Source organism: Ranitomeya variabilis, chromosome 1 (genome assembly GCF_051348905.1).
Source record: "Ranitomeya variabilis isolate aRanVar5 chromosome 1, aRanVar5.hap1, whole genome shotgun sequence".
NCBI classification, from domain to species: domain Eukaryota; kingdom Metazoa; phylum Chordata; class Amphibia; order Anura; family Dendrobatidae; genus Ranitomeya; species Ranitomeya variabilis.
The window spans coordinates 180,984,825-181,005,769 of record NC_135232.1 but is presented as its reverse complement, the minus strand read 5'-3'; positions in this window follow the sequence as shown (position 1 = coordinate 181,005,769).

Genomic DNA, 20,945 nt, shown 5'->3' with positions numbered 1-20,945 from the left:
TACAGCACAAGCGGTTTGGTGGTTAGTGGACCCTGCCTAACGCTATCCCTGCTTCTGACGAAGCGGCAGCAACCTCTCCCTAAGCTCAGATCAGCAGCAGTGAGATGGCGGTCGGCGGGAACGCCCCTTTATAGCCCCTGTGACGCCGCAGACAGCAAGCCAATCACTGCAATGCCCTTCTCTAAGATGGTGGGGACCAGGACCTATGTCATCACGCTGCCCACACTCTGCGTTCACCTTCATTGGCTGAGAAATGGCGCTTTTCGCGTCATTGAAACGCGACTTTGGCGCGAAAGTCGCGTACCGCATGGCCGACAAGCACAGGGGTCGGATCGGGTTTCATGAGACGCTGACTTAGCCAAAAGTCGGCGACTTTTGAAAATGAACGACCCGTTTCGCTCAACCCTACATCCTGGTAATCTGACAAAAATTCAGGGACTTCAGAAGGAGTAGAAGAAGCAATTGACACCAAAGGAACATCGCCATGTACTCCTTGACAACCCCAACTTGACACAGACATTGCTTTCCAATCCAGGACTGGATTATGAACCTGCAGTCATGGCAGACCCAACACGACAACATCATGCAAATGATGTAACACTAGAAAGCGAATAACCTCCTGATTTGCAGGAGTCATGCACATAGTCACTTGAGTCCAGTACTGAGGCTTATTCTTGGCCAATGGCGTAGCATCAATTCCCTTTAGTGGAATAGGGAATTGCAATGGCTCCAAGATAAAACCACAGTGCCTGGCAAATGACAAATCCATCAAATTCAGGGCAGTGCCTGAATCCACAAAAGCCATAACAGAGTAGGATGACAGAGAGCAAATCAAAGTAACAGACAAAATGAATTTAGGCTGTACAGTACCAATGGAGACAGACTTAGCGAACCTCTTTGTGCGCTTAGAACAATCAGAGATAACATGAGTGGAGTCACCACAGCAAAAGCACAACCCATTCTGACGTCTGTGATTTTGCCGTTCAATTCTGGTCAGAATCCTGTCACATTGCATAGACTAAGGCTTCTGTTCAGAAAACACCGCCAGATGGTGCACAGGTTTGCGCTCCCGCAAACGCCGATCAATCTGAATGGCCAAAGACATTGACTCATTCAGACCCGCAGGCGTGGAGAACCCCACCATAACATCCTTAAGGGCTTCAGAAAGACCCTTTCTGAAAATTGCTGCCAGGGCACACTCATTCCATTGAGTGAGCACAGACCACTTCCTAAACTTCTGACAGTAAACCTCTGCTTCATCCTGACCCTGAGAGTGAGCCAGCAAAATCTTTTCTGCCTGGTCTACTAGATTAGGTTCCTCATAAAGCAATCCAAGCACCAGAAAAAACGCATCTACATTTAGCAATGCAGGATCTTCTGGCGCCAGGGAGAATGCCCAATCTTGAGGGTCACCACGTAACAAAGAAATAATAATTCTAACTTGCTGAGCAGGGTCACCAGAGGAATGAGGTCTCAGAGAAAGAAACAATTTGCAATTATTTTTGAAATTCAAAAACCTAGATCTATCTCAAGAGAACAGCTCAGGAATTGGTATTTTAGGTTCTGACATAGGACTGCGAACTACATAATCCTGAATGCTTTGTATCCTTGTAGCAAGCTGATCCACACAAGAGGACAGACCTTGAATGTCCATATCTGCAGCTGAGTCCTGAACCACCCAGAGATTAAGGGGAGGAGAGAGGCTAAACACACTGCAGAGGAAAAAAAAAAACCTCAGAGCTTCTCCTATCCCTCTTTTGAGATGCATTAACACTTTACGGGCCTGCTGTACTGTTATGATCCTGGTGGTTAGAACACATGAACTGACCTGATAAGTAAACCCAAAAATAAGGACAAGCTCTGGGAATGTGGGAACTTTACTGACCGCAATTCTGATCCTATCAAACCACACTATAGGCAGCCGTGGAGCGTTCCTAACTCAGCCTAGATGCCTCGTTCACAGCCTGAGAAACTAGCTACCCCTAGAGAGAAACAAAGCCTCACTTGCCTCAGAGAAATTTTCCCCAAAGTGTAAGCAGCCCCCCACAAATAATAACGGTGAGTTTAAGGGGAAAACACAAACATAGAAATGAAAATAGGTTTTAGCAAATGAGGCCCGCTAATAACTAGTCAGAAGATAGCAAGGAATCTGTGTGGTCAGTATAAAATACTACAAAAGTATCCACGCAGAGAATACAAAAAGACCCCCACACCGACTCACGATGTGAGGGGCGCAACTCCGCACCCCAGAGCTTCCAGCTAGCAATCAAATAGCATATAAGCAAGCTGGACTGAACTCATAACATACTGAGAAACATTTTCAAATAGAAGTGAGCAAAAATGGACTAGCATGAACTTAGCTTCTCCACGAGGAGACAGGTCACAAGGGAAGTCCCAGAGAGATCTGAACCAGTACTGAATACAACGACAGCAGGCAACAAGTAAAGGTCCAGATGGAGTTAAATAGGCAGCAGGCCTAGCAGGAAACGAGGCAGCTGGAGTCCAGCTACAGACCAGCCGTAACACTAAAAGCCACCAGAGGGAGCCCATGAACAGAACTCACAAAGTACCACTCATGACCACAGGAGGGAGCCCGAGAACGGAATTCACAACAGCTGGGTGCGCCTCTGCGGCTGCCCTGCCCGACACAACGCCCCTCGGTGTCTTATTTATTTTGACTGCGAGGGTGTGATTGACGGGCATGAGCAGTGAATATCTTCGCCTGTTGTCACTCATCTCCTTCCGCCTTCTTCAGACTGTACGGCTTCATGGCCGTAGCATGCGATAAGGGATCAGCTGATGCCGCACAGTCTGAAGCAGGTGTAAGGACACGAGTGTGAGAGGCAAACATATTGACTGCGCAAGGCCATGAATCCCAGCCCCGCAGTGTGAATTACTGAAAAGACACTGCGGGGCTGGGATTCATGGGCATCGCGAACCGCACTGGCCGACATTAAATGATGTCAGAAGACGGGCAGCGCTAACAGCGCATGGCCAAGGGATAACACGACAGCGCAGACTCCTGTATAGCAAATAACGACGCTCTTGAGGCTGCGCCCAGCACCAAGGTGGCATTTTTGACAGCTGTGCTGCGTCTCATTACGATGGGAACTCCCGCCTCCAAGACAGTTTGACTGTATAAGGGCCTAAATGTTGTACGTGTTTCATTCAGCGTGTGCAAGGAACAAAATTAAAAGAGCAACCTTTGACTTGGGCAGCATTACTGCTGCCCAAGGTGTGGCTCTTCTAGTTTGTAACACCTGAGGGAGGATTAAAGGTTACCTTTAAAATTGGTTCAATTAGGCTTCGGCCTACACTCTGCTCCTCCCGCAGAGCCTGGGCTCTAACACCGCCTGTTGGTGCCCGGAAGTGCTGGCTGCACAGAGAAAAACACCCGCCACTCTGTCAGTGGGGTTCAGCACCGCCAGCTGTTCCCCTGCTGTGTAGCTGGCAACGTGTCCTGCAAAAGCCACGCAGACACAAAGCTGCCGCCAGTGCAGGCTTCGGCCTACACTCTGCTCCCTCTGCTCCTCCTGCTGACCCTGGGCTCTAACACCACCAGTTGGCACCCGGAAGTGCTAGCTGCACAGAGAAAAACACCAGCCAATGTGTCAGTGGGGTTCAGTAACGCAAGCTGTTCCCCTGCTGTGTAGCCGGCATCGTGTCCTGCAAATGCCACGCAGACACAAGAACTGAAATTGAGGGGAACCTTCCCCCCCCCCTGGCGTTGGCATGTATAACAGCCACCTTGTACAGCAGTAATGCTGCATTTGTACAAGGTGGCTCATTAAGTTACTCTCCTTGCACACGCCGAACGAAACACGTCTAAACTGTGTCCCCTGAGACCATTAAACCGTCCCTGAGGTGTGACTTTCCTTTGTAATGACACGCTGCAACCCCCTTGGTAGCGCTGCCCATCTTCTGACATCATTGGTTGGCTGAATATGCCTCTGTGGCCGCCCTGCCCGACACAACGCCCCTCGGTGTCTTATTTATTTTGACTGCGAGGGTGTGATTGACGGGCATGAGCAGTGAATATCTTCACCTGTTGTCACTCATCTCCTTCCGCCTTCTTCAGACTGTACGGCTTCATGGCCATGGCATGCGATAAGGGATCTGCTGACGCCGCACAGTCTGAAGCAGGTGTAAGGACACGAGTGTGAGAGGCAAACATAGTGACTGCGCAAGGCCATGAATCCCAGCCCCGCAGTGTGAATTACTGAAAAGACACTGCGGGGCTGGGATTCATGGGCATCGCGAACCGCACCGGCCGACATTAAATGATGTCAGAAGATGGGCAGCGCTAACAGCGCATGGCCAAGGGATAACACGACAGCGCAGACTCCGGTACAGCAAATAACGACGCTCTGGAGGCTGCGCTCAGCACCAAGGTGGCATTTTTGACAGCTGTGCTGGGTCTCATTACGAAGGGAACTCCAGCCTCCAAGACAGTTTGACTGTATAAGGGCCTAAATGTTGTACGTGTTTCATTCAGCGTGTGCAAGGAACAAAATTAAAAGAGCAACCTTTGACTTGGGCAGCATTACTGCTGCCCAAGGTGTGGCTCTTCTAGTTTGTAACACCTGAGGGGGGGTTAAAGGTTACCTTTAAAATTGGTTCAATTAGGCTTCGGCCTACACTCTGCTCCTCCCGCAGAGCCTGGGCTCTAACACTGCCAGTTGGTGCCCGGAAGTGCTGGCTGCACAGAGAAAAACACCCGCCAATGTGTCAGTGGGGTTCAGCAATGCCAGCTGTTCCCCTGATGTGTAGCTGGCAACGTGTCCTGCAAAAGCCACGCAGACACAAAGCTGCCGCCAGTGCAGGCTTCGGCCTACACTCCGCCCCCTCTGCTCCTCCTGCTGACCCTGGGCTCTAACACCGCCAGTTGGTGCCCGGAAGTGCTGGCTGCACAGAGCAAAATACCCGCCACTCTGTCAGTGGGGTTCAGCACCGCCAGCTGTTCCCCTGCTGTGTAGCTGGCAACGTGTCCTGCAAAAGCCACGCAGACACAAAGCTGCCGCCAGTGCAGGCTTCGGCCTACACTCTGCTCCCTCTGCTCCTCCTGCTAACCCTGGGATTTAACACCGCCAGTTGGTGCCCGGAAGTGCTGGCTGCACAGAGAAAAACACCCGCCAATGTGTCAGTGGGGTTCAGCAACGCCAGCTGTTCCCCTGCTGTGTAGCTGGCAACGTGTCCTGCAAAAGCCACGCAGACACAAAGCTGCCGCCAGTGCAGGCTTTGGCCTACACTCCGCTCCCTCTGCTCTTCCTGCTGACCCTGGGCTCTAACACCCCCAGTTGGTGCCCGGAAGTGCTGGCTGCACAGAGCAAAACACCCGCCACTCTGTCAGTGGGGTTCAGCACCGCCAGCTGTTCCCCTGCTGTGTAGCTGGCAACGTGTCCTGCAAAAGCCACGCAGACAAAAAGCTGCCGCCAGTGCAGGCTTCGGCCTACACTCTGCTCCCTCTGCTCCTCCTGCTGACCCTGGGCTCTAACACCGCCAGTTGGCGCCCGGAAGTGCTAGCTGCACAGAGAAAAACACCAGCCAATGTGTCAGTGGGGTTCAGTAACGCAAGCTGTTCCCCTGCTGTGTAGCCGGCATCGTGTCCTGCAAACGCCACGCAGACACAAGAACTGAAATTAAAGGGAACCTGTCCCCCCCCGGCGTTGGCAGCCACCTTGTACAGCAGTAATGCTGCATTTGGTCAAAGTGGCTCATTAAGTTACTCTCCTTGCACACGCCGAACGAAGCACGTCTAAAATGTGTCCCCTGAGACCATTAAACCGTCCCTGAGGTGTGACTTTCCTTTGTAATGACACGCTGCAACCCCCTTGGTAGTGCTGCCCGTCTTCTGACATCATTGGTTGGCTGGGATCGTCTCTGCGGCCGCCCTGCCCGACACAGCGCCCCTCGGTGTCTTATTTATTTTGACTGCGAGGGTGTGATTGACGGGTATGAGCAGTGAATATCTTCGCCTGTTGTCAGTCATCTCCTTCCGCCTTCTTCAGACTGTACGGCTTCATGGCCATGGCATGCGATAAGGGATCAGCTGACGCCACACAGTCTGAAGCAGGTTTAAGGACACGAGTGTGAGAGGCAAACATATTGACTGCGCAAGGCCATGAATCCCAGCCCCGCAGTGTGAATTACTGAAAAGACACTGCGGGGCTGGGATTCATGGGCATCGCGAACCGTACCGGCCGACATTAAATGATGTCAGAAGACGGGCAGCGCTAACAGCTCATGGCCAAGGGATAACACGACAGCGCAGACTCCTGTACAGCAAATAACGACGCTCTGGAGGCTGCGCCCAGCACCAAGGTGGCATTTTTGACAGCTGTGCTGCTTCCCATTACGAAGGGAACTCCCGCCTCCAAGTCAGTTTGACTGTATAAGGGCCTAAATGTTGTACGTGTTTCATTCAGCGTGTGCAAGGAACAAAATTAAAAGAGCAACCTTTGACTTGGGCAGCATTACTGCTGCCCAAGGTGTGGCTCTTCTACTTTGTAACACCTGAGGGGTGTTAAAGGTTACCTTTAAAATTGGTTCAATTAGGCTTCGGCCTACACTCTGCTCCTCCCGCAGAGCCTGGGCTCTAACACCGCCAGTTGGTGCCCGGAAGTGCTGGCTGCACAGAGAAAAACACCCGCCAATGTGTCAGTGGGGTTCAGCAACGCCAGCTGTTCCCCTGCTGTGTAGCCAGCATCGTGTCCTGCAAATGCCACGCAGACATAACAGACCTCCAAATGCCTCCAGTGCAGGCTTCGGCCTACACTCTGCTCCCCCTGCTGACCCTTTGCTCCAACCCCACTAGTTGGGGCTCTAAGAAGACAAGCTTGAATAGGTCCCCATCCTGGTTCCAGTACCGTCAGCTGGTTCCGGGCAGAGCCTTTGGCTTAGGTGCCTCCCTCTGGGTATCCGAGTTCCACCAACATCAGGTGGTCTTTGGTAGTGCTTTCAGGCACGGGTACCTCCTGCTTAGTAACCGGGTTCCAGTAACGTCAGCTGGTCCTCGGTAGTTCCATTGGCTCTCGGACCTTCGGCTACCCATCCGGGTTCCAGTACTGTCAGCTGGTTCTCGGCAGTGTCTTTTGCTCTTGTACCTTCTGCTCCCCATCCTGGTTCCAGTACCGTCAGCTGGTTCTGGGCAGAGCCTTTGGCTTAGGTGCCTCCCTCTGGGTATCCGAGTTCCACCAACGTCAGGTGGTCCTTGGTAGTGCTTTCAGGCACGGGTACCTCCTGCTTAGTAACCGGGTTCCAGTAACGTTAGCTGGTCCTCGGAAGTTCCATTGGCTCTTGGACGTTCGGGTAGCCATCCGAGTTCCAGTTCCATCAGCTGTTTCTCGGCATTTTCTCAGCCTTCTTGTACCTTCTGCTACATTTCCAAGTTCAAGACCCTAAAGACGATGACCCGGAAGACCACCCCTAAGATGACGATGACACCAGAGACGACAACCACTGAGATGACAACGACCCTGGAGACGATGAGCCTGAAGACCACCCCGATGACGATGACCCCGGAGACGACGACCCTGGAGATGACGACGACATGGGAGACCGAGAAGCAGAAGAACAAGAGGCTGCATAACAAAGAGCAGAAGAACATGAAGCATAACACTAAATATAAGAGCAAAAGATATTATCTAAATTATAAGCAGAAGAGGACTAAGCAGTGTATGGGGGTGAGTCCGTTCCTCCTCGTGGTGCCCCTGGATAAAGCCTGATGCTGCAGGCCAAACTGAATGCGGACAAATGTAACTCTTTTGTGACAGGCAGAACGGACGGGAATGCCTGTCACAAATAAGAATATGATGAAGAAGTTGAATATGAAGAAGAATAATAGTTAAATAAAAAGAATATGAACAATGTAACAAAAAAAATAATAGGTAGAAGATGAAGAAGAAGATGAATAAGGTGAAGAAGAAGTTGATGTCAAAGATGCTGATGATGATGAAGAAGAAAGAGTGGGAGAAGTAAAAAGAAAGGTGAAGGGCGTGGAAGTAGTGAAACATCAATATCTGACAAAATAAAAAAAATCTTAACATAGTCAATATCTTTGTAACTCCGAACGTCTTAAAAAAATAAAATAAAATTCCTGCTACTCTATTTGATTGGGCTAAACCTCTATGCCTTTAATGTCTCCGCCACCTCCCCCAATACATCCTACATTATTCTTAGTTGTTTTCCTTCATGTAGAATGAACCTACAAGGAAAGAAAGGGTTTAATTTAATTCCGATATTTTCGTCCCATTGACTTGCATTGGTATCGGGTATCGGTATCGGCGAGATCCGATATTTTGCCGGTATCAGACAATACTTTCCGATACCGATACTTTCCGATATCGGAAGGTATCGCTCAACACTAGCCATGATCCATGTGGCCTTTCTAAAGACAGCCACGGACGCGAGTAGCTATTTATCCTCCTGTCTCCACAGCTCCTATCACAGTTATCTTCGAGCTTTTGTGAATATTATACTCTATTTTTATTTGCTTTTAGACAAAGCTATTTTAACACATGCACAAAACTAATATTGTTATTCAAACTTCACATTAAAAATTGTATTGAACAGAATATTCTTTAATTATCCTAATTTTTAGTCACTCTAAATCCAGGATTCCTTTATAAAGTATAGCTTTCATGCTGAGCTTCTAATAAATACAATACTTGTTTTGATGTTTCAAGTGGAAGTTTTAGAAAATGTTCTGTAATCCTATTTGTATTGACTGAACTTATCCAATGTGTTCACTGCATCCTCGGAAATTTAATTTAAAAGCACACTTGCCTTCACATATGTTTGCAATAAAGATCTTTCGTAAATGGTGAAGTTGGAACATTTTTCCATATTACTGGAAGCCAGCATGATGAAGTCATCTAAACTACATGCTTTTGGCTACAACACTCAGGAAAAAGATTCATATGTATTATTTTAAGTGACTTTCAGTTTCAGAACATTTATAAAATATTTTTTACTCTGCAATTACTTGTATAATTTCATAAAATAGATAATATACATAATGCATCTATTTTTTTTTACTTTTCTCTTTTGTATCTTATGGCATTTATTGTCATTTTAATGGCAATTCTTTTTTTAAAAAAAAAAAGCTCATGAATTTTGTACAAAGTTAAAAATGGTCTGCATTTTGGCATTTCCCTTTTTTGTGACTTTTTAACATATGTTTTGGAAAATGGCTCAAAAAGCACTCCAAAGTAATTTGGCATAAAATCACTTTAGAGTGGAGAGATGGAGTACATTTCCAACAAGTTTTTTTTTTTTAAATTGCAACTGATGAATCAGCTCAAGACATCTGGAAATTAAAAATCCTGCCATTGGGGCAAACATTACTAAAATGTATAAAATAAGGTTTTAAAGCACAAATAAAAAAAAAAAAATAGGTGCAAATAAAAACAAGTGTAAAACTTCAAAAATTAAGCATATAATGCACAAGTGCAATATTGAATCAGGCTCTATGTATTTGTCCATTTACCTTTATTCAAATTGTGGATTGTTATACAATACTGCAAATTATTATTTTTATGATTTACCAACTATGTAAACAACAATCCTTTGACATAGATGTCCAGCCTTAGGCAATTTCTGCCCTTTGTGCATTCCTATATGGATTGTATACCCTTCAAAATTAACGTTTTTTCTGGCATAAGCCATTCATGAATGAAACAGAAAAGTCTTATCACTCTACTCTGAAAACAGGATCATGGGACTCCAAAAACATCTCTTATTTCCATAATTGCCAAAGAAGTGAATAGAAAATTATGATAACAGTGTAACACAGTGAGCTTCACTATTTGTGTAACTCAGAAGCTAGAAATATTATCCTACATACTTTATACACTACAAATGACAGGTGTGAATAAACCTCAATTCTATCACACACTACAAGATGCTATATGGATTTTTTTTGCAAATTTTGGAGATCCTTTTTTCAAGACTCTCCAGTAAAAACCATCCACAAAAATGTAAAGTTCAAGGCTGATGATATTAAGTATATCCCTGCCTGCATGAGTCATATATCCAATCAATTTAGAATTTGTCTTTAATGTTTGCTTTAGTTGTTCCGGTCGATGTAGTAATTCAACACGAAATGAAATATAGATGCTTTAAAGCTAAAAAAGGCACTTTGCATGTATTTCATTTTTATTTTTTTCTTATTGTTCTCATAATAATAATAATAATAATAATTTTATTTATATAGCGCCAACATATTCCGCAGCGCTTTACAACTTATAGAGGGGACTTATACAGACAACAGACATTACAGCATAACAGAAATCACAGTTCAAAACAGATACCAGGAGGAATGAGGGCCCTGCTCGCAAGCTTACAAACTATGAGGAAAAGGGGAGACACGAGAGGTGGATGGTAACAATTGCTTTAGTTATTTGGACCAGCCATAGTGTAAGGCTCGGGTGTTCATGTAAAGCTGCATGAACCAGTTAACTGCCTAAGTATGTAACAGTACAGACACAGAGGCTATTAACTGCATAAAGTGTATGAGAACATGATGGAGGAACGTGATTATGTTGTTGTTTTTTATTAATAGGCCACACAGGGATCATTGTTAGTTGTTCATTTGCTTTTCAGTGACAATAAAAAAAGAGTTATAAAATTCTGTACAATTTAAGCCTAATCTCTTCCACCTATAAACTGAATAATTAGCTTCAAAAGACAAACTGTCATGCATGCACTGTTCGCAATCACCTTGCAGCTCCAAAATGGCTACCATGAATGGGTTTGATGCAAGATACTCCATTTCATAGAACCCATGGGTTTCCCTGGCTTTCACTCTTTAACTCCGGCACTGTGATCTGGACTTACACGGGGTGCCAGGGAAAGGGCCACAGAGTCAGCAGTTGTTTGGTGGTGCAAGCTGACAAGAAGTATAGTCAGAAATCCATGTCAGCTCCATGAGGTAACATCAGGAGCAGAATCATAGAACAAGTGAGAAGTCAAATGTCAAGCTGAGGTCAAAGAACAAGAATAATCTGGAAGAAACACAGGAGCAAGAGGGACATGTACTGGATGCTGTGCTGAGAGGACGTGCAGCAGGAGAGCTCCCTCCAGACACTGCAAATTACAAGGCTCCACAGGATAATTTCCAGCCAGATTATCTTCAGCAATGGACCTCAGGAGAGCTAGGACTCCGGCACATGCGGGGACAGCCCTGAATACATTCCTCTTCGGAGAGTCAGCAGGCTCTGTTGTCCCTGCACCATCTTTCCGTGATGTTGATGTGACTGCTTCACAGAACGAGGAAGGTGAAGCTGGAGGCTCACATGCAGGCGAGCTAGTGATCATGACAGAAGATGGTGAGTCAGCAAGGGGGTGAGGTGGATGGACACATGGAGAAGGTTTTGTAGAAGCAGGGATTACAGGAGGGTCTGAAGGAGCAGGGTCCTTTTACAGTGTCCACTTTACAAAATGGCCTTCAGGAGACTCTGTTCTACAGCTTCCCCTTCCTTCAGGCTGCATCAAACACCTAAGACCTCATTGCAGAGAGGAAGGAAGAAAGTCTCCATACAAAGGGCCAGGGGAGACTGGGATATAAGAGTCACAGGTTCTGCAAGGGATCACTCAGAAGCACTTTACTAATAAAAAAAGGGACTGGACTGACACACGTGATGATTCCTCTGGGGCTAAGGCTATGTGCACACTTTCCAGATTTTTCACACTTTTTTCTCGTTTTTTCTGCGATTTTCTGCAGGAAAAATGCTTAAAAATGCTTACATTAAGCATCTCATCATTTTTAATGCATTCCACAATTTTTGTGCACATGTTGCATTTTTTACCGTGATAAAAACGTATTGCAGAAAAAAACGCAGCATGTTCATTAATTTTGCGGATTTTTCGCCAATTTGCAGCTGTATTATTGCATTGGGAAGCTCCAGAAAAAACGAAAAATCACCAAAAAAATTAGCAAAGTAGTCCGGATTTGCTTAGGAAAATTCTGCACACTTTCCTGAATGTGGGCACATAGCCTAAGGATGAGGGACTGGTATATGATCCTCCCTCTTCAGCTGCTTGGAATAGGCTCTTGTTACATTTTTCCTTCTAAAGATGATTTTATGGCTTTTTAAAGAGGTTACAGATACTTTCAGATTTGAGTTAGCATGAAACAAGATTTGCATCAATTGACAGGTCGCATAGAAACTCTGTAATGGGATCATGATATTACTAGATCCCATGTGTCAAAATTTCATCAACTAATGCTCCTTCAACAAAAGACTGTAAAACATATTCAGGTTCAATTGGAGGATCTAGATAACAGGGACAGAAGATGTAATATTAGAGTATGGGGTGTTGCAGTGTCAAATGAACAATAGAACCCTAAACTAATACTGCAAACTATCTTTAACTCAATCCTTGGAGATTCTACCTCAACACAAATCAAATTGGACAGAGCACACCAGGCCTTACAACTGAAAGGGTCTATGCCTTTTCCTCGCGACATCATATTCTACCTCCATGACTATGAGATTAAAGAAAAGATTATGACAAAGGCCAGGCCTCAGAGGGAACTCTTAAACATGAAATCCATAATCCGGATTTTTTCGGATCTGTCTCGTATGACCCTGCACAAAATCCTTATTAATCATCCTGAAGGATCTCTGGATCCCCTACAGGTGAAGTTTCCTTTTTGCACTAACAGCCCATCGTGAAGGAAATTCTGCAACTCTGCGTTCTTTGGTGGACTTGCCTGCTTTTTGTAATGCCCTTTGTCTACAACCTCCTAAAATAGTGGCCTGGGATGCCCCTCTGCCTTCAGGAGCAATACAGCTGATTTGGAACCAAAAAAGAAGAAAAGATTGTAGAGGACAAAGCATGAGGGGCAATGTGGGCAGCAGGTTCCCCTGATAGACCTCGCTGAGCTGACTTTTACTGTTGCCTCTGGTAGAGATTATATGCCTGTTTCTTTTTTAAGTACTGGCCGTAACTTGTTTACTCTTATGCTGATTATTGTTATTTGTGGAACTATATTTATGGCATGTGGAGTTTTCGTGTGTTATAAACAATGTAGATTGGGGGCTCTTGCCTGATGCACTGCAAGTGGGTTCATTATTTGTTATCCCCTTTGGATCTCTCTTCTCCCTGCTTGGGTTAAGTTTTGGGCGCTACCCCACAATATTTTATGTTGGAGTTACTAGATTTACAACAAATTCCTGATGGGTTCATTGTGTTTCACAGGAGTAAACTTTTACCAGAAGTTTTTCCTGGGAAACATAGTTTTATGTTCACTGAAAAATGACTTGTACTTTTGCTTAAAAATTAATATAAAAACAATAACACTGGCGCTCACCCGCTCACCCAGAAAGAAACAACAAATCCTAAGCTGCTGGAATCAAGCCAGAGCCAGTGCTAAAATCTGTCCATATAAAGGTTCAACATATAATACTAAAAAGATGCCGCACTATAGGATTGTAACATGCAGATAGTGTAGCATAAAGCCACAATAGGAATATAGTGTATTACCTAGTTGGCACAGATACCACCCCTCTGGTGTTGTTAGAGTTAATCTACACAAGGATTCCCAGGGGTTAATGTGTAACAGCAGGGGAAAGGGAGGAGGGAGGGGGATTACTCCTACAGATCACACTGTCCCCTGCACGAATATATGTGAGAGTAGCAGACACAGCTGACAGCTTAGGCTACTTTCACACTAGCGTTAACTGCAATACGTCGCAAATGCGTCGTTTTGCTGAAAAAACGCATCCTGCAAAAGTTCTTGCAGGATGCGTTTTTTGAGCATTGACTAACATTAGCGACGCATTTGCGACGCATTGCCACACGTCGCAACCGTCGTGCGACGGTTGCGCCGTGCTGTGGCGGACCGTCGGGAGCAAAAAACGTTACATGTAACGTTTTTTGCTCCCGATGGTCCGTTTTTTCCGACCGCGCATGCGCGGCCGGAACTCCGCCCCCACCTCCCCGCACTTCCCCGCATCTCACAATGGGGCAGCGGATGCGCTGGAAAAATGCATCCGCTGCCCCCGTTGTGCGGCTGAGACAGCGCTAGCGTCGGGGACCTCGGCCCGACGCACCGCGACGGGCCGAGCCCGACGCTAGTGTGAAAGTAGCCTTACCTGTAAGCACAGCATGCGATATCCCTACGAAGGTGCTGTAATAACTGGGTATGGAGCCTCTTGCTTGGAGCGGACACCAGGGGATTCGGTGCCGCGTGTGTCTGATGTGGAGGCGCTTGTGTAAAACCAGGAATTCCCCGGCCGAAGGCGTCCCTGGATACAGCGCGGGATAGGAATGAAAATGGTCGCTAAGCTCCACCTACCTGTGACGTCACACTAAGGAAGGAGCGCTGTAGTGCTCAAAGGAATGTGAATAGACCAACCAACGCGTTTCAAAGAGCTACGCTCTTCTTCATCAGGGTTACGGTCCCTCAACTCACCGTCCTTCATATATGTTCTGTGCAGGCGAAGCCATGCCCCCAATCTCACCCCAGAGGCCAAGCAAGGATGTAAGCCCTCAGTTACCCATACTAGGAGCTGATTAACCATATGATAGTAAACCAAGAGGCAACAGTTAATTTTTAAGGAGTTAGAGGCTGAATAAAAATTTTATACCTATTCAAAAAGCAGAATTTATTTAATTAATTTTATAAAATTTATTAAAATTAGGATTAAAATTCTCCCCAACTGGGAGTTGTATGGCCCCTATCAGTGAAAATGTTTAAAATTATATAGAAATGTACAAAAATGTACATACGGATATAAATAAAAGCCTAAGAGTTTTGCATATGACTAACTCATGTGGCTAGTGTTCCAAATAAAATGTATAACTATGGAACCTAAAAACAACCAATACTATGGCCCCCAACAACTTTTACTTGCCCCATAGACGGGTGTTTGAATATTAATGTTCAGTAGTGTTGAGCATTCCGATACTGCAAGTATCGGGTATCGGCCGATACTTGCGGGTATCGGAATTCCGATACCGAGATCCGATACTTTTGTGGTATCGGGTATCGGTATCGAAACAACATTAATGTGTAAAAGAAAGAATTAAAATAAAAAATATTGCTATACTCACCTCTCCGACACAGCCTGGACCTCACCGAGGGAACCGGCAGCGTTCTTTGCTTAAAATGCGCGCGTTTACTTCCTTCCATGACGTCACGGCTTGTGATTGGTCGCGTGCCGCCCATGTGGCCGCGACGCGACCAATCACAGCAAGCCGTGACATAATTTTCAGGTCCTCAATGCCTAATTCTAGGCATTCAGGATTTTAAAATTACGTTCCGGCTTGTGATTGGTCGCATCGCGGTCACATGGGCGACGCGACCACCAATCACAAGCCGTGACGTCACGAGAGGCAGGAAACGCGCGCATTTTAAAATTACGTCACGGCTTGTGATTGGTTGCGTGCCGCCCATGTGACCGCGACGCGACCAATCACAGCAAGCCGTGACGTAATTTCAGGTCCTGTATGCCTAATTCTGCATTCAGGACCTGAAATTACGAAATGGCTTGCTGTGATTGGTCGCGTCGCGGTCACATGGGCGGCACGCAACCAATCACAAGCCATGACGTAATTTTAAAATACGCGCGTTTCCTGCCTCCAGTGACGTCACGGCTTGTGATTGGTCGCGTCGCCCATGTGACCGCGACGCGACCAATCACAAGCCGGAACGTAATTTTAAAATCCTGAATGCCTAGAATTAGGCATTGAGGACCTGAAAATTACGTCACGGCTTGCTGTGATTGGTCGCGTCGCGGTCACATGGGCGGCACGCGACCAATCACAAGCCGTGACATCACGGAAGGAAGTAATCGCGCGCATTTTAAGCAAAGAACGCTGCCGGTTCCCTCGGTGAGGTCCAGGCTGCGTCGGAGAGGTGCGTATAGCAATATTTTTTATTTTAATTCTTTCTTTTACACATTAATATGGATCCCAGGGCCTGAAGGAGAGTTTCGTCTCCTTCAGACCCTGGGAACCATCAGGGATACCGTCCGATACTTGAGTCCCCTTGACTTGTATTGGTATCGGGTATCGGTATCGGATTAGATCCGATACTTTGCCGGTATCGGCCGATACTTTCCGATACCGATACTTTCAAGTATCGGACGGTATCGCTCAACACTAATGTTCAGTCTAGAATGCAAATAATTCAAGTTCCTGGTTTAAGCCTTTTGGGGCTAAAGTGTCCAGGGTAAAGATCCACTGTGTCTCTGCCCTGGACATCCTTTTAATAAAATCGCCCCCTCTTGGACTTTAATGGACCTTTTGAATGCCAGTAAATAAAATCCCTTTGGTTGACCTATTGTGTCTTTCCATAAAGTGACGTGAAAGTGGGTGGCCCATAAACCCTTTTTGGATGTTTTTTAGATGTTCCTTCATACGCACCATCAGACACCGTTTCGTGCGTCCCGCATATAATTTCCAGCAGGGGCATTGAATTAGATAAATGACTCCCATCGAGAAGCATGAGATATTTTCCTCTATCTTGAATTCCCTTGTTCCACTTGAATTCTTAAACACAAACTGCTGGATTTTTTTAAAATTAGTATTAATGCAGCCATAACAACTACCACATGGCGTGAAACTCGCATTGAATTGTGTGGATGTTAGTAGTGGGGGCTATAATGTGGCCTAAAGATCGGGCCTTTTTGTAAACGAATTTAGAGGCACTTGGCAAGTGTTCCCCAACTATTTTATCCTGACATAAGATCATCCAGTGCTTACTAATAATGCGCCTAAACTGTTTATGGCCTGCATAAAATTGAGTAATAAATGGTAATTGGCATATTTGTTCTTTAATATTGGGTGATTTTATGGTTGTTAACTTATTGCTATGTACTAATGCGTGTCTTGGTGCGGCCCCCATTTAAAATTTTACTTTATCCAATAAAGATTTTGGGTAGCCTTTATCTATGAACTGTTCTGGAGATGGTCTGATTCTCTATAGTAGTCATCAATTTTCGTGCAGTTGCGTCTCATTCGCGTGAACTGGCTCTTCGGTATGTTTGTAAGCCATACAGGGAGATGGCAGCTTGTTATGTGAATAAAACTGTTTGCATCAACTTCTTTGCGGTGACATTTCGTTTGTACCTGGTTATCTTCTACATAGATGTTGAGGTCTAGGAAATTGATGCTTGTGGTGCTGGTTGTTGGGGTAAATTTAAGGCCATAGTCATTCATATTTAGACCCTTTTTAGTATTATTTGCTTAAAAATTGTTTATGTCTTTGTGTATTACCTAACCTTGTGCGTTTACCACCCCCTTTCGTTATAGTCCAGATTTTTCAAATGAGCGGAAGGCGTCTTGTGAAAGTAAGGTAATCTGGCATATATTAGGGGGTCCTGGAAGGGAGATAAGGCCAGGGTCTTCGCCATATGTGAGTAGTGCGCTCGACACTTGCAGGCACTGGTCCTTAGGCTTATACTATGACTTGTATAATTTCATTTAATTTAAGGGGTCTTAATTCCTCTAGGAAGTGAAGACTTGCTCTGCAGGAGATGAAGTCTCAGAAAACCAAGGTAGTGTTTAAGTTGGCACAAAATATTTTCCCTTGACCTACTCAGCTTGCAATGACAGTAAAAAGGGTGGAGTAGCTATTTTGTTGTCTTCAAAGTGTCCACTACATGTACTGTAACTAAAGCTCATAGCAATCTGGGGGGCATTTTTGTTGTCTTGGAAGCACTTCAGAAGGGTAAGCCAACAATTTATGTAATATATCTGCACCAAACATGGGTCAGATTTGTTTTCTACACAAGGTTTTCTCCTTGTTTCAGAAATTGCCTACGACGTCCCCAATAATAGGTAGAGAATTTAACGTCCTTTTTCAGATGTTTTCGATAGACATTTTTTGGGGGCAGCTTGCCTCCACAAAACCTAGTCAGGTTAGCGTCTGAATTTAAGAAATTGATTATGGCCAACTCAATGTTTGATTTTTGGAGAATAGATCATCCTAAGAAGAATGCCTTCTCTTTTTTCTCCCCGCTTCAAAGTGAACATACGAGAATAGATTTTTTGGGGAATTTTTTTCTGTTCTGTTGGACCTGAAGTTTTCTCAGCCGTTAACTCGGGCCTGCCACTGGCGCTTGAATGAGTTTCTTGTCAAGGACCTCAACATTAGGAAAGCGCTAATTGAGCATCTGTCTGACTTTTTCATTCTAAATGAAGGCTAGTTTTTTCTCCTTCAATGTTGTGGGAAGCTCACAAGGCAGTAATAAGGCGTCATTGTATTAAAGAGGGTTCCAAACTGAAAAAAAAGCCAAACTTGAATAATAATCTTTCTTTTCAACTCAAAAGAGAAGAACATAAATTAACTGTATCTCCTTCTCTGCAGGTTCTGAGGAGGATGGTAGAGATTAGAAATAAGTTGAAAGACCTATCTATGCAATAGGCAGACAAACTACTTTTATACACAAAGGAAAAATATTATGAAAAGGGCAATAAAGCCCATACACTGTTGGCAAGGCAATATAAATTTACCAGTCTTGGCACCTGAAGCGATAAACTCTCTTAATATTCTGGATACCCAAGAGGAAATTGCTGAAATCTTGAAAAACTTGCCTTTGGGAAAGTGTCCTGGCCTAGAAGGGCTGACATATTTTCATTATAAAACTTTTGCACAGGAGCTGATCCCTACATGACTAAAATGTTTAACTCATTCATGGAGGACTCTCCCATACCAGAAACTCTGTCAAATTCATACATGATACTTATTCCTAAGGTGGCAAAAGACTCTCTGGATTGCTCTAATTATCATCCAATAATTGCGCCATGCCACACAGCTAGGTCAATCAAGGTGTGGATGAAGGACCACCACATAAAATCCCTGTCATGGCCAGCCCAATCTCCAGACCTGAACCCCAATAAAAACCTCTAGAATGTAATCAAGAGGAAGATGGATAGTCACAAGCCATCAAACAAAGAAGAACTGCTTACAATTTTGTACCAGTAGTGGCATATGGTCACCCAAAAGCAGTGTGAAAGACTGGTGGAAAGCATGCCAAGACGCATGAAAACTGTGACTAAAAATCATGGTTATTCCACAAAATATTGATTTCTGAACTCTTCCTGAGTTAAAATATTAGTATGGCTGTTTCTAAATGATTATGAACTTGTTTTGTTTTTTTTTTGCATTATTTGAGGTCTGCAAGCAATGCATTATTTGTTATTTTGACCGTTTCTCATTTTCAGAAAATAAATACAAAATTTATTGCATGGAGCTTCGGAGACATGTTGTCAGTAGTTTATAGAATAAAATAACAATTTCCATTTTACTCAAAAATATACCTATGAAATGAAAAATCAGACAAACTGAAAATTTTGCAGTGGTCTCTTATTTTTTGCCAAAGCTGTATGTGAGGGACTGTGATTTTTTTTTGGTAATTAAATCTCAAAATGTTCAAATTTGCATGGAACTGTATGAGTCTGACCACCCCAATAGTATTGTCTACATATTGAGCACTCCAAATAAGAGCTCATATGTGGTATCATTCATAGCTCTCATTACATATGTAAGCCATAACCTCCATAAGTGGTACCCAAAAATATACCCAAATAGTTATTGGGGTGCATGTAACTTTGGGGCAGGCCATGGCTTGCATTCAATGACTAAACAAACAAACAGTATGAGAGATACACTTTCTTCTAATGGGAACAATTTTGTTATGTGGCCCTCAAGTACATCTGCTGAAAGGGTTACTGGGGTGCATGTAAATTTGGTGCAGGGTAGGCCTTGCATTCAATGCATAAGCAAACAGTATGGGAAACACACTTTCTTCTAATGATGACAATTTTGTCATGAGCCCCTCAAGTATGTCTGCTGAAAGGGTTATTGGGGTGTATGTAACATTGGTGCAGGGCAGGCCTTGCATTCAATGTAAAAAATTTTCAGGAGAGCCTCCTGTACATCTCGTGAAAGAGGTATTGGAGTGCGTCAATAGGCATTAACAGTATAGGAGACCTACTGTTTAATAATGGCCCTTTAAGAATATTAATACCGCCTGATGCCCCTTTAATAATAGGCTGAAACAAGATGTGTCTGCTTATGTGTCATACACCACATTGACAGCTAAGGTTGTTAAATGTTACAATGACATTTCCCAGTGAATGCATTTGTATTGGTTGAAAGCAATGCTAAAATTGAAAAACGCGGAGTGTGAACATAGCCAAAGTGGTGGAGGAACATTTTGGTTTGGGGTTAATTATTTTGCCTTTATAAACAAGTCATTACCCTGGAAAGGATATTTCTTAACATGATTCCCAGCAAAATCCATTTTGGTTTCAGTTTTGTATGTTTTTGGTGCATCTGTAAAAATGGCATGAAACTCTGACAACATTGTTTACAGCTGTGACCTAGTAGTCAGAAATACTTCCAGGGGCATTTGCCATGAGGTTCCCATGTCATTTGAGCAGTGTTTCCATCATTTTCAGATGTTTTTAGACCCATAATGTGGTGGTGCACCATCTTGGGTGTCAGGTCCAACCATTCCTACATGAACAGTTTCCTGGAAAGTGAATTGATTGTCGTGGGCCAGTTGAATGACCACCAAGGTCTCCTGACCTCCTTAGACTTTTATCTTTGGGGTCATCTGAAGGCAATTGTCTATACTGTGAAGATACGAGATGTACAGCATCTGAAACAACGGATACTGGAAGCCTGTGTTAGCATTTCTTCATTGGTGTTGCTATCAGTGTGTCAAGAGTGGGAGAAGAGGGTTGCATTGACAATCGAACACAATGAGAAGCACTTTGAAAACATTTTATAAGCGGTCATAAACTTGTAAATAACTCTTGAAAGAATAAAGTTATGCTAAAACCAAGAACACCATTGTTTTCTTGGGAAATTCTCAATAAGTTTGATGTGTCACATGACCCTCTTCCCATTGAAAAAAATAAAGTTGGATCCAAAATGGCCCACTTCAAAATGGCCACCATGGTCACCACCCATCTTGAAACGTTTT